Here is a 15806-nt window from a genome sequence, read left to right as displayed (position 1 = left end):
TGTGCTTCTGTCTCAGAATGCATCTCCCATTTCTTGACTACAGAACTTTGATTTCTACCAGTTCTGAACTCTTCAAACATTCTGATATATTCTGCTCTAGAGTGTATCCATAAGCAATAACATATGTACAAGGCATTCAGTGCCTTTGACGTGGTGGACATATGCTAGGGGCTAAATGTTTTCAACATACTGGGACCATTGCTTGCAAAATCAAGTGACTTGTCTCATCATAATCAAAACATACCATAAATTCAATACTATTGTCAATACCACAGCTTTGTAAATGTACAAAGTGATGCTCCAAGAAATTAGTAATTTGGAGAAACAATTCCAAAATTGTGTTGAAAGTGGGATATTCAAAGTGTAATCTCAGGTTCCTCTGACTCCAAACCTCATTTCATGTTGTCATGCTCCTTGATGTAGGTCATGTGAATAGCTTGTCTCATGTTTTTAGATTTCTTTTGATGGTTGAATCTATCAAATGCCAAATATATTTGCCCAATTTCTTGATCAAAGATCTTCAGGTAGTATGGTGTCCAACACAGAATATCTTCCATAATCAAGGCACTGATTCTTTAAGCTGCCTGAAGCTGCCTGGAGCCTCAGCTGCTGGTTAGTTTGATCCTATTAAGAAGACAACTATTCTGTTCCCCCAAAGTTATATTCCCACCTTGAGGTCAGTGAACTAAGCATGAGTCAATGTAAAAACACAAAACTGAGGTCCTGTGCTTACATTCAGGAAAATTCTCCAGGCCATTTTTTTTCTAGAGCTCCCATGAAATGGACTGAACCTCAACTGCACCTGCATGACAGTCCAACTTCTTCCTCTGCTTAATCTTGTTTCCCTTACAGGAATTGTTTCTCAGATCCCGTCATATGGATTTCCTGCATGCAAATCTGTCTCCAGGAATCTGAGTTTCTTAGGAAACCTAACCACATGTCAGAGAATAGGCCCTTGACTCAAAATTATTAAATGAATAAAAATTTGCAACAAACTATTTTGCATAATTAAGGACAGACACATAGTTAAGAAAGGGTTGAAGTTTCTCCACAGGCACTCTCTGACCCATAATACAGGTCATATGATTAGAAATCTAATTCATTTTGAGATGACTAGTTGGATCTTTTGCTTCACTATTCCTTATATTCACTGTGACTTGGTCTGATTTGGAACTTTCCTGAGTCTCCATTCTGCATGAATGCCACTGTAGCACCAGGCAAGCTTTGCAGGTTCATCCTAGAACCAGAAAAGCAGATGCCTACCGTCTTATCATCCCTGTAAATCCAGTTATCCCTTTTAATGTGTTTGGGGTTTTAGTAGCAATTTCTGCTTGAAGAGAAATGAAGATCACTTTCTCAATGGAGTAAGGCACTGGCAGAGAGGGTAGGAAAGCTTTAGGTAAGTGTGTGTTCCATTTGAATGATTCTCAGATAAAAGCAGCCAAAGACTTGACCAAGCTCAAGTCATGCTGTAGACATTAGGCTTATATACTTCCCTTCTTTCTCTGGTAATCACCATTTCAAATATCTTACCTCACTTTTACAGTCATGGTGGTATTATACTGAAAATAGGAATGGTATCGAGAGAGGCATTGTGCTAGGAAAGAAAGCACAAAAAGACACGAAAACTTGAGCTCTTCATATGGACATCTCAGATGGGCCTGAAAATAATACCTGACTGAGCATATGTTGCCTAGGAGTGTAACATTTATGGACGGTTTGAGAGATGTGGGGTACAGCACAGTACCTCCAACTCCTGTCATGTGCTGTGTACTATGAAAGTTTTAGAGAGTAGATGTTGAGAACTTTTAAACACATATTTTAATTAAAAAGTAATTGCACCACTTCCCTCCTCCCCTTTTCTCCCTCCCACCCTTCCCATTACTGTTCTCCAGACCCTTTCATGTCCCCACTACTCAGGTTGAGAATTCTTATTACCCACACAAACAATCAAAGATTCTCCAAGAAATCTATGGAGGTTCTACAAACTTGGATTTCCTTGATTATAGTGATGACTTCATGAATGCATGAACCTATGAAGATATCATAGTTTATAAGATGTGGACCAGTCATACATCAACAAAGTACCAACGACACTCTTTCTCTCAATTCTGCAACCTTTCCTCAGATATCATCAAGTACACTGAAAATTCTGAAGTCATAATGTATATCTTCGAAGAGCCATGCTAAGTAGGTTTCCCTTCTCTGAATTTTAAGGCCTACAATGTTTAAGAGCCTCACTTTCACCCACACAGCAAATACATATTTGAGTCAATTTCAAGTGCAGGTCACTCATAATTAAAAAAATATCCTATAGGCTTCATTGTATTTTTTAATTCATTTTACTATGGATGTTTATGTTGGACTATTTTATTGTCACTTTATAAAATTATTTTTTATTTTGTATGTGTCGTGTATACGTGTGTGTGTGTACATGTGTATGAGTGTGTGCTCAGCCACACATGTATGTACATGTGAAGCCAGAGGAGTACACTGGGAGTCCTCTTCTACCACCTTCCACCTTATTTTCTTGAGGTTCTCTCAATGAATTTGGAGATCACCAGTTTTTGACTAGGATGCTGGCCATCAGTTTTCAGTAATTCTCCTTTTTCTGCTCCATGATTTCAGGCAGACACAGGTATGCATCACTGTTTATGTGAGTTAGAGGAATGCAAATTTAGATCCTCATACTTGTACAGCAAACACCCTTACCAGTGAGCCACTTTTTTACTTTCTTTTAATAAATATTTCCTTATTTTCATTTAAATTTTATATTCTGATAAGAACCTCTAACAAGAGATCTACCTTAAGTGGATCCTTATAAGTAGCATGTTGTACAGCAAATATCTAGGGCTTATCCCATCTAAAGAACAATTTTTTGTGATTTGTTTATTTATTTATTTGTTTATTTATTTATTTATTTGTTTGTTTATTTATTTATTTATTTATTTATTTATTTATTTATTTATTTATTTATTTTTGGAGCTGAGGACTGAACCCAGGGCCTTGCGCTTGCTAGGCAAGTGCTCTACAACTGAGCTAAATCCCCAACCCAGAATAATTTTGAACTCAATTATTAGTTCATCTTTTTCTTCTTTCATCTCAGGACTTGGTAAACTACCATCTACCATCTCAATATTTTATCCTATGGTTTAGAATATTTCAGACACCTCCATAAACAAACTAATGTAGTCATTGTCACTCTTTAGTTGGCTTATTTTCCATAACATAATGACATCAAGGTTTTTCTATGATGTCACATACAGAATTTCCTGAATTTTACAGCAACATTGTAGACCATTGGTGCATGTATGCATGCATGCATATGTATGTGTTTTCGTGTGAGTATGTGCCTGTTCCACTCATATTCTCTATGTATCTGTCAACAGATACTTTGCCATTTTTACATCTTGGCTTCTGAGAATAATATGAAATGAATATTGAAATATCTCTTCAGTGTTTCTGATTTCAGTTCTTTTGAATAAATATGGGATTGGTGGATCATGTGGACTTATTTTCAGTTTTGTGAGCAGCTCCCACACTGCTTTCCACTGTGTTGTAATATCTTGAACTTCCACCAACAGTGTTGTAGTTCATTCCTAGCAAAAGTTCACAGTGGTTTCAATTTTAATTTCGCTGATAAGGTTGTGAATCTTTTAGATAAAACTTTTGGTCATATGTATGTCTTCTTAGAGAAATGTTGTCTGTTCATCTTTAGTTAGCACACCAGTACACTCAGCCTGTACCTCATAACTTTGCACATTTCTAACGGGATGGCATTTGAAAGGCAGATAAAGTTTGATCTACATATCTGTATTGAGTAGTCTTATAAAAATTAGAAAAAAAATTGCAAGATAGTTAGACAGAGACTTAAAATAATTGTACGGCACAGGGCAAGTTCAAGCTCAGCCAAGCTGAAAGTCCAAGGAAAGCTGGATACAGATGCTCAAATCAGTGGAATGTTTTCTTCTGTTAGCTTCAGTCTGAGGGTCTGACAGAGAGGGCAGGACTCTCTAACAAGAATGTCTGGGCTTACAAACATTCAGTTTAGCAATTCCAACAGAGAGAATATTTGCTCTTTCCTAATTGTTTTGGAAAAACTCCGAGATTGCAATTGAATAAACTGACTTTGATCATACACCCACCTCCAAGCCAGTCACTACAAGATGCTTTGTAATATTGACCAGGACTCTGTACTGTGTTCATTCCAAGCTAGGCACAATTAAAACCCAGATCCTTCCAAATTGTATTTATGGAGACGAGGAAAGGAAAGATTCCCCCTGCCTGGAAAAATTAATAAAAGCAGAGGGATTTAGGGAGGGCAAACAGGTGGGTGACCTTTTCAGTAAATAATAGATTCTTGTGTGCTGCAGCACACTTTTCTTGGAGCTCTACACATATCCCTGGGCTGTGATTATACCTATGATGCAAACCTAACCTCTAACACTATAGTCTTTTCCCAGAAAACTGCAATGTGTTTACACATACCGTACAGTTCACCAATCACTGCCTGCTTCTAGCATGGGAACTAACTCCTCTAAGTAGGGAATTCAACCTGGATTGTACATTCTAGTGGATACATACCTCAACTCCTTCACCTTCCAAATTTGGTAATTCTGACATGTATATGCTACAAACTTTGGTTATTAGCAGAACTGGGCTCGAGTTAACTGAACCGATAATTTGATTTAAAAATAGAGTCTCTATGGATTTCTGTCCGCCCTTTGTGCCAGTTCTCCATCTGTCTTTCCTGTACACTAGAAAAACTCTCTTTTCTTTTTCTTTTTCTTTTTTTTTCAGACAGGGTTTCTCTGTGTAGGTGCCTGTCCTGGATCTCGTTCTGTAGACTAGGCTGACCTTGAACTCGCAGGGATCCACCTAGCTCTGCCTCCCAAGTGCTGGGATTAAAGGCGTGTGCCACCACCACCTGGCGAGAAAAACCTTCTAAATAGTACATTGTGCTTAAATTCTTAATTAATAAGCCAGAAACAGAAAGGAAGGAAGAAGGGAGGTATGGAAGGAAAGAAGGAAGGAAGGTAGGTAGATAGGTAGGAAGTAAAGAAGAAAGGATGAACAGAAGAAAAGAAAAGAAAGAGAAACAGGCCGCAAGGTTTTTAGAAGTATTTAATTATAAATGCAAGGACAATTTTGGAGGAGATTCAGGAATAAGGTGACAGGATTGAAGAATCCACATGTAACCTGGAGGTCTTTTTTTATTGCTAAGTCAAATCATCACATTTGAATTAGAAACCTCACCTCTGCAGAAGGGAGAGTTTTAAGCCCCTGCTGGAGATTCTAAAATGTGTAGCTGGAAACAATATGGAGTTCTCTGTAGAAGATATTTTTCTAGCAATTGAAAATGTGACCATTCACCTTTTGTTCTGAAGTACTACATTCTTATAAAATGGAGTTCGTTGATATCATCCTTCTTCTGCTTGGGATGGATTCAAGGATACAGAAGCACATTATCTCCTTGGACCTGAGTAAATGTCACCACTTACCATCCACCCAGTCAGAGAAAGAACCTTGACAAGAGAATCCAATAAAGCAGAGCAACACATGGCTGCCATGAAGAAGTAGGTGAGAGGGTGTCGTCATCTGAAGTTCTTTGTGTCGGTTTGGACGCGTGCCCAGTACACAGAAGTGTAAAGGAAGTGATTTCTCTCAAAATAAACACATCAATCAAGAAAGATAAAGAAAATAACTATTTCATCCTTTGATGTGTGAAAGAAAGCATGTCATGTGGAGTTTATTCCCATGTGGTGTCTTTATTTCCCCTTAGGTTCTTTTCTTCACCTCGCACATAAAAATATTAAAAACGGACAAAATTTGTCAAGAGGGAATTATGTGCTCTGTACTGTGTAAACTACTTTATTGAAATTATGGCATTGGCTCGTGCCCAGCAATGTGATAGGTCCCACGTATGTGGTCAGAATTTTACAGGTAAAAGATCTCTAGTGACCCAAGCATGTAGTACTTACAGTGATGAGAGCTTACCTCTGTGGGGCAGCCTGCTGCATTATTTTTCTACTATTAATAAAAAAAATCTTCCTTCCAGTTGTTTCTCATATTCTCTGGAACAAACTAGAATAGAAATAATTTATTTTATGAGACAAACATTTTATACCCCAGATTACCCATTGGTATCTTGATTTTTTTATTGTTTCCCTAATCCAATTATTCAAGTGCTCCTCCGATGATATCAATATTAGGATACTTTATTGTTTATATGCCTATTGTCAATATTCCTCCCATTTCTGGAACCCAAAACCATTTGAGTGCTCTGAAATCTGCCTCACTCACGTAGATGTTCGTGTTCCTTGACCGCCAGTGATCCAGGCATTCTACTTCTGTTAATACAGTCAAATCTATCTTGTCTCTTCTCTTCCCTTTGAAATTGCACTTCCTTATTACTGCATTAGCTTGGTTTCTCGTTCACAGTAAATGATTTGGAATATGGCATTCATGTCCGTAATAGTCTGTTTGTTTTGGAGACATAAGATAGCTATGTGTCTGCCTTTATCTCTTTATCATTTTCTTTGTAAGTTCAGTCCTATCTTTATAGCATGTGGTAGCAAACAAGGATGTCATTTAGCCTACTTATTCATCATCCCAATGTCCTCTACTGAGACATTTTTCAGGGCTGGGCTCTGTGAAGCAGAATGAGGTATAAACATACATTATCTCCCTCCAACATTTGAGTTTGAAGGTTCTACAAGCTCCTGGATGAAGAAGCTGTAGGGTAGAACAGTCTCTTTCAGGTAAACTCTGGCTTCCGTGGGCTTTCTCCTATAACCTTTTTTTATATCCCAGAGGCTCTCTAGAAATGAGAAGAAAAATCTACAACCCTTTGAAGTCAAGGAGCATTTGGCTTCCATGCCATCATTTATTTCAGACTTCCTTGATGAGCAGATGTCTTACTCAGACTTCAGCATCCTTGCTCACAACTTTAGGTGCTGCTGTGACTTCCAATCCTTAGGTCCTCATTTTTCAGGGGATACAACTTGACTCTAAGCCTTCTTTGGATTGCCTTGTTCTTTTGGACCAGTAACAATGCAGCACAGCCCTCTCTGCCCTAGGTAGCAGTGTGTGAAAGGAAGCCATAGCCACCTTTATTTCCCTGGTGTTCCTTGCTACACAGTGAATTCTAGCCTCATGTTGAGTCTACACTCTTTCTCCTTGGGGAAGGGGAAGAACATGTGTACAGACCAAGCTTTGTCCAAGGATGCAGACAGCCAAGTTCTGATGCTTAGATTCTCCTGAATCAGATTAGATTCAACCTTGTAAGAAAATGTTCAACACCAATAGGCAAGACAGAATTCAAATAGGCCTATAGTGCCCATGATGCCTCCAGGGTTGATTCCTAAATTCTTTGTCAGCACTCTAATGGCCCTAGGAACCATGTCTGAATGGCCCTGTATCAGACCCAGCATTCTCACTAATCTACAATCAGCATTGTGAACAAGCAACCCCTTCCTCTTTGGTAGAAATTTTGTTGAATTTTGTTTTCCCTCTGTTGGTTTTCAGCACATCAAAACCATGCACTTTTACACCACTGTCTCAGTATATGTTTAAACAAATATGTGTTCTAGAACTAAGAACACTCAGCTCCCTGTCTTCAAAGTGGCTATCCTCTTAAATACAGACAATGGCTACTGGTTTAAAATTTTGAGAGGTATAAGGGTGAGTAAAAAAGGAATTCAGAAATCAGCTCTTCCAGATGAGCCAGGCTTGGTGAATCTCTTTCAATACATTTATTGACAGTTCAAGGTCTGAGATGTAATAGGAGCATTTGCACACTAAGAAAATTTCCAGATAAAGATAATATGGGAGCCAAATGCTCCCTGACTCCACAGGGCAACATCATCTTCTTCCTTTATCCTTCATAATCTCTTGGGACATCAAAAAAGGGTATAGGGAAAAATATTTGCCTAAATTTATTTGACTCCTTTAATACTACATATGAAATGTGTATGTAGTATAATATATAATCATTATATACAAAACATTAAATTTCTGTAATAAAAATTGCTGAAACCTCAATTTCTATTAAACTTCTTAAGACAGTCTGCATCCCAAATGACAAAAAAAGGCGAGAGGTCAAGAGGTATCACAATGACCTGACGAGACATGAGTAGAAAGATTTAGTAGTACTGCTTCATTTTCTCTTCTCTCTATCATCAAAAAATCTTATAACAAAAAAGATGGTTTTCCATGCTTCAATTCAGTGAGAGGAAGGGAGGGGAGGTGAGGGTAGTAAAAGAGAGGGGAGAAGAGAGGAGAGGATAAAACAGAAAAAGAAAAAGTAAGACCCACAGCAGACTGATGTAGGGTTAAGCCCCAAACGTTAAGTGCTAAAATGAGATTTTTTTTTGGGGGGGGGGTCATAAATCTCTTTCCACATTAAAGAGATACAGGAGAGAACACACAGTCAATAGTAGAACACCACGTCATCTCACTGGCCTGAACGAGGATCTGAGAGCAGCCCAGATAGAGCTAATGCACAAATCAGAGAAAGCAAAACAACATCTTGTATTTCGAACGTCTTTGCTCTCGTGCTGTGTGTATTTCCATCTATAGAGTATAAAAATACCCTGTGGATTGATTCATCTGATAACTCAGCAGATAGCATGTGATGTATACTTTTTCATACAGTGAGAATGCAGTTGGAACCCAAACAGATAAATATCCCTGCCCCAATGGCATTTTCTTTTCTTTTCTCTTTTTTTTATTTGTTTTTCGAGACAGAGTTTCTCTGTGTAGCTTTGCACCTTTCCTAGAACTCTTTCTGTAGACCCGGTTGGCCTCGAACTACAGAAATCTGCCTGGCTCTGCCTCCAGAGTGCTGAGATTAAAGATGTGTGTCACCACCGCCCGGCAGCATTTTCTTAAAGATGGAAGAAAAACCTAGTGTATTGATAAAGATATATCCCATGGAAATGATTAAAAATGATACCCTACCCCATTTTGTGCTACTATGACAGAGTTAATCAGCAATGTATAAAGCGGAGGGGTATGACAGTTCTGGGAAGTCTAAGAACTAGGAAGTTTTGGAGAATGATTTCAGATTGCATCATCCTAACGCAGAAGGTTGGGGACACAGAGGGCATAAATGAGCAAAAAATGGTGAAATCATGTTCATAATAAGCTAGACCTCCTGGATGATTGATTTACTCCTGGGACAATGATATTAATCCATTGACCTGTACATTTATGGTCACCTCACTTCACATAGGTTTCACTTGTCAACACTGGTACATTGGGGATTGCATTTCAGGAACTCATTTAAGCCATGTAGCAGCAGGTAAAAGAGACAAAGGCTCCTCTTGGGATGGAGTTTACAAAATAAAATAAAGGATGGAAAGCATCTCCGCTAGTGACATTTTGGCAGTGACCTGGAAAAAGTGAGAGACATCTGATGGAAGAATGTTCTAAGCCGAAGAATCATGATGTAAGAATCTCTTGAGACAGGAGTTTCAGACTGTAAGAAAACTAAAGGTGGGATCTGCAAGTACAGGATATAGAAAGAAACCCAAAAAAAAATGCTGGTGGCTTAGGCCACAGTGTCAATGATAGGGATGGAGTCCGGAGAAAAATAGTTCCTGGACATACTCTGCCTGTAAAACCAACAGAATTTTCCAATGAATTAGTTGTGGAATATAAATAAAGGGCATACTGGTAGACTTTGAACTAACTATTAAAGAAGTGAAGTTATTTTTTATTAAGGTGGAAAAGTCTGGGACAAAGGATTCTAAATATTCAGTAGGAAGTGTTAAATTAATGCTGCATATAACCTTGTGATGTTTGTAAGGGAAGCACAGGCTCGGTATGTAAATTTGTGAGTCATCAATTTTAGTCCTGAATCCTATAGCATTCCAACATTTAGTATTCAGAGAGCTGAGAAGTAACTAAGATAGAGTGCAGGGATGATATCCTGGAAGAAATGAGAACATCTTTCCATGCAGAGGGGATTACCATATAGTCAATTAAAACATGGAACAAGATTTATGAGATGTAATCATTTGGAGACACATTGGCAAGACATTTTATAAAGAGTGGAGTGGGTTCCAGAAAGAAAAGAAGACAGATATGATGACAAGAAGAATAAGCGTGTCCTTGGAAAAGTTGGGATAAACAAGGAATCGAGAGAAGGTAGTGGTAGCAGGAAAGAAAATTGGCATTGAAGCAAGGGGGGTTGAAGATGAGAAAAATCACACACCCACTTCATTTGCTAATACAAACATTTCTGTTGGAGATAAAGGTTTGCTTGCTGGTGCAACATCTTTGAGTGGGCAAGAGGGTTGGGCTCTGGAGCAAATGTGTAGAGGTTGGTCTTGGCCCTAGACATGGAACTTTTATTAATACTAACCAGGAGAAAGTTGAGTATATGGAACAGATAGATACATGTAAGGTAGAAGTGGCACAGGAAATATCAGAAAATTGTGTTCTGTATTCTCTCTCTTTTTTTTTCAATCAAAATGGTGGAATGATAAAATGATATTTTAGGTCACCGAGAAGTCAAAATTTTTAAATCAAGTTACAAGAATAAGTTGGGAAGATACCATGGTGGTGAGAGACCATGCTGCATGCAACAGATAAACAATTGTTTTAATGCAAAGGGTTGGAAAAGAGAAAGGACAAACGAGTGACTAGACCAGGCTACTGGAAGGACTGGATTCCTTGAGAGTGGGTACTGATCAGTTTTTGGTCAAGTTGACACAGCAATAGTCATTTTGAAAGAGGGAATTTTAGTTAAGAATTCCCTGCCCCCAGACACACACACACACACACACACACACACACCAGAGTGGCCTGTGGGGCTTCTAATTGATTAATGATTAATGTGGGAGGGCCATGCCCATTGGGGGTGGTGTTACCATTGGGAAGGTGGTTCTAGATAATATAAGAAATCAGACTTAACAAGCCACAGAGAATAAGCCACTAAGGAGCATTCCTTCCTGGCTTCTGCTTCAGATCCTGACTCCTAGTTCCAACCTTGAGCTCTTGTCCTGAATTCCTTGAGTTTTGGAATGTGACTTGAGAGTTGCTAAATAAAATAAACCCTTTGCTCCCCAAGGTGCTTTTGGTCATGATGTTTTATCCCAGCAATAGAAATCCTAACTAAGATAGAGTGAAATCACCACTTTATAATATGAATAGAAGTTATAAATAAAAGAATAATGCAAGAATTAAAAAATAAAAAAGAAGAGTGGGGTACAAATTATGAGCTGGTGGATGCCTAAAATAAGGAGGAATAATTGATTATACATATTAATGATATAAACTTCAAAGTAGATTTTGATTAAGGGAAGAGGGAGAATAGTCTGGACTCTATAATGATGAGATGGGGGAACTTATCCCATCTCCACAGTAATGGTAGAAGGAGGGAAAGAAAATATAAATTAAAAGGCTTTCATGAGGAAACAGTCCCTAGTTTGGGTTAGAGAAAAAAAAGATGTGAAGAAATTTGTAAAAGATGCATAGATAGTAGACAATTTTCTGCCAAGATTTGTCTGAATGGCACAAAATTCAAAGGGAGGGTTTAAGAATTATGAAGAGGAGGGGAAGAGGTCAGTTAGGTAGTATACAGAGGTAGATTGAATGAAAACCGGGGGAGAAAAGGTAATCTGGCTATATCTGGCTTATAGTATCTGATGGAGGTGAGGATCAAGTCACGTTAGTGGTAGAGCTAGAATGCTGGGGAAGTAGGGAGGTAGAGTACACGGTCTCTGAAGCCCTAGGGCTTCCTCACCCTTCTTCAATTGTTTACTTTCCCCAAAGGAACTCTTTCTGTGTCTCCATCTCAAAGCTTGTGGCTTTTCCATTATTCTATACCATCTATGGTGATTTGAATGACAGTGTCTCCCATAGACTAGGACAGTGGTTCTCAACCTTCCTAATGCTCTGACCCTTTAATACAGTTCCTCACGTTGTGGGGTGTTCTCCAGTCATGAAATTATTTTTCTTGCTATTTCATGATTATAATTTTGCTACTGTTATGAGTCATAATATAAATATCTGTTTTCTGAAGGTCTTAACTACCATTATGAAGGTTCACTCAACCTCTACGAGGGTCACCACCCACATGTGACAACTCTACTAGGGTATCTGGACACTAAGTTCACAGTTGGGGATGGGTGCTGTTGGGGGAGGTTTAGGTGGAGGAAGTATGCCACTGGGGATGGGACTTGAGATTACATACCTATACTCTATTTCCAGTTCACTTTCTCTATTCCATGATAGTACTTGAGGATGTAAGCTCTTAGCTTCCTGCTTTGGCTACCATGACTCCCTGCCATGATGTACTCTTATCCTCTGGATCTGGAATGCAAATAAGTTCTTTTTGCTTGGTAAGTTTCTTTGGTACTGTTGTTTTGTCACATGAACAGAGAAGTAACTAATACGCTATTCATCCAGAAGCTTGATCATCTTAATTTGAAATACTTAAAAGTAGAGAGAAGATATGAGATTTATGGGACACAATCATGGGCAAGATGACTAAAGAAAAGAGTGGATATGGACAAAAGACATAAGAATCTGAGAAATGGGGGAAATAGAAATGTTTCCTGAATATTGAGAAATGTTGGCCTACTTGTCTTAGTTACTATTCTATTGCTGTAAAGAGACGCCATGACCAACTTATAAAACAAAACATTTAATTGGAGGATTGCTTACTGTTTCAGAGGGCAAGTCCAGGACCTACATGGCAGCAGGCAGGCAAGCATGGCATTGGATCAGTATCTAAGAACTTAAATCTGATGCACAAACAAGAGACAGTGAGAGCCAACTGGGAACAGCATGGCCCTTTGAGACCTCAAGTCCCACCCCTAGTAACATAACCTCCTCTGACAAGGCTACACTTTCTAATCCATCCTAATCACTCCCACCAAATGCAGACCAAGCATTCAAATATAAGAGCCTATGGGGGCCAAATACATTCAAACCACCACACCGGATCAAGGGGGACTATCTTACACCCCTGAGGCTGCTGAAAGTAAGCTGAAAAGAGCATGTGTTCTCCCAAAGGAGAGGAAGCCAGGATGTGAGATAAAGGTTTGTGTAAAGTCAGTTCCTTTTGAGAGAACAGAGAATGTATCTGCTTCATGTCTTGTCCAGCTTCCAGAGTGGTTGGCTAGCCTAGGCTCATAAAGGCTTCATCCAAAATTCTACTTCAGTCTTCACATGACATTCATCCTCATCTCTCTGTGTCAAAAAAAAAAAAAAAAAAAAAAAAAACCTCTCACTCCTTATGAGGGCATTAGTCACCAAATTGACTACCTAACTTGTTACAGTATGACTACACACTAACTTGATTCTATCTGCAGAGACCCCTTTTTACAAAGGTTCTAGGTGGACATTAATTTGGGGAAGATACTATTCAAACTATCAAAAGGTCAAAAAGATAAAATTAAAGCAAAATCACTTTTTTAGCCACGTTGAAACACAGAGTATCTACATAGTTTAGATCCTCCTTAATTGAAGCTTTTCAAAAAAGTGACATTTTCGTTATGTTGGGGGACATTTCTTATTATGTAGTATAACTGTTCAGTCATGTTTTCTGCCAGATTATCACATTTTTTCTAGGTCAGTGGTTACCAAACTTGTTAAAACAGATGCTGTTTCCAACCCAGCATCTCTGATTCAGTATCTGGAGGGTGTGGCCCCACAATTACATTTTAAACAAGTTCCTAGGTAATGTTGGTGTTGACACTCCTGATCTCAGACCACACTTGGAGAAACCTCCTAGTCTCCCAGAAACTAACTTTCTCCAACTCCAACTGAAGAAAAAGAGATTGCAGACAAGACATTGATTTCTGTTTCCTGACTATGGTTAATGGCTGGGTGTGCAAAAAAGAACCCATGATATCAGTTGCTTTTGCTGGGGTTGTTATGATATATGCTAATTCCTGTTCTGTATATCCCACTATAATGTCAAGTGTGTCATACCAAACCCTGTAGGGCAAACTTTTGATTCGGGTGATAAATAGTATATAATTATTCCATTTAACCCAGGAAAGCAGAAATTCTATTCTGTTGATATCTTATAAAACACCATCAGCAAATGATAGGTGATGTGTGGCAAATTCCAGCCCTTTTCTTCAAGGGCCAGCACAGTCTGTTCCACTCAGCAGAGGTGGATTTTGAACCCGAGTTTCCATTAAAACTCTCTGGTTGGTGCTCTGTGGAAGCTGGTTTAGATCTGACACAACGCATGGGTTTGTTCTCGTTTCTCTTTTTCTACCAGCTGCAAGCTTCAATGTTGATGTTGCTTTCTCTTGTTCTCCTCCCATCACAGCAAAATGCCTGTCAATCAAGTTCATCATAATTCTTTGTTCTACATTCCCTCTCTGTCCAAATGCAAGTTTTGTACATGCTAATGCACGCTTCCTAACATGAAATCCTTTATGTTCATTGGTCCGTGACTCTTCCTTCTAAGGAACTGGGCAAGGTAAATTCAGTGCCCGCTCTCTTCTGTGTTGTTTGTCTCTACCTCTAACACTTCCTGTCTTTAACATTACGTATCTGGCAAACTGTCTGCTGAGATTTGAATCTGTGCACCCTATCTTCAAACCTACACTTCAATAGCTTGCTCAGCCCCCACTTACCACCCTGGGCAGCTTTTTCTTTTACATCAGTCACTTGCTGACCTCTTCAAAGTGACACCAAATTTGGCTGAACAAGGCAACTAAATCACAGGTTTGTTATTTTCTGTCTGTCCCAGGAAGAGATGTTTCTGTCTTATCTCCCACATCCATCCTGCTCATTCGTACTCACTCACAGGTTGTCTTCTGACCTCAAAGTATGCACTGTGGCTGGTCACACACACACACACACACACACACACACACACACACACACAATTAATAAATAAGTAAACAATAAATAAATTAATATATAAAAGTGTGAAAAACATAATATTCCAACCCAAGTAACCCTGGGGATAGCTTTCCATTTCTTCCCTTGGTGTGCAATCTTGAGTGGCTCAGCAACTGTTGAAGCCCCATTGTGATCTAGAAATGATCACAATATTGAGCTTTCATGGTTGCTTTATTAGTTGAAAGTGTATGTAGGACCACACGCTCCTCAGAGCTGTCATTACTGGTGTCATGCTATTGTCCCACCTACCACCCCAATCCACTTCTTCCTGCGTGAATATTCTGAAATGCTTGCCTTTGTCTTTCCTCATAGAAAACACCTCAGCCAGTTCTTCTACTGGCTGTATTATATGTTGTGGTACACATATACGGCAAATAATGCTGCTGAAGCCTTCTTCCTGCCCGTAGCCTTCTTTCAAATAATAAGTGACTCTTTAAAGAGATAGTAACCAGCATTTTTGATTTGGACTTGGTTTAAAAAAATCTTTATAAGGTATTTACTACATATAAGCATGCCTACTTAGGATGACATTTGCACATTGCTAGGTACTGTAGATCCAGGTATTTCTTTCTTCCTCCTCTGCTTCATAACCTCTGGGCGGTCCTTCTCCCTTTTAATCACAGGAGGCCGGGGAGGTGCTCCCAAACAGTCAAAACACTGTGTTACATTTTGTTTGTTTGTTTGTTTTGTCTTTCTCACTGAGGACAGGACCTAGACTCTACACACTGTGTCCCTACAGGGATCTAGTATAGTCCTTGGTACACAATTAGCTCTCAATTGTTACTTAATTCAAGTTTACTGAGATTCTGCTTTGTGTTATAAACTTTCAGATGCCGTTTTATTTAATCCAGTGTCTTCAAATGTTGTTTTGTGAATTATTGTAAAAATAAAAGATGTCAAAAACAACAGTGGGCACACAGGGGACTGTA

The sequence above is a fragment of the Peromyscus eremicus genome, chromosome 20, assembly GCF_949786415.1.
Source record: "Peromyscus eremicus chromosome 20, PerEre_H2_v1, whole genome shotgun sequence".
In the NCBI taxonomy this organism is placed as follows: domain Eukaryota; kingdom Metazoa; phylum Chordata; class Mammalia; order Rodentia; family Cricetidae; genus Peromyscus; species Peromyscus eremicus.
The sequence above is the reverse complement of the archived record's forward strand: the minus strand, read 5'-3'. Positions refer to the sequence as shown.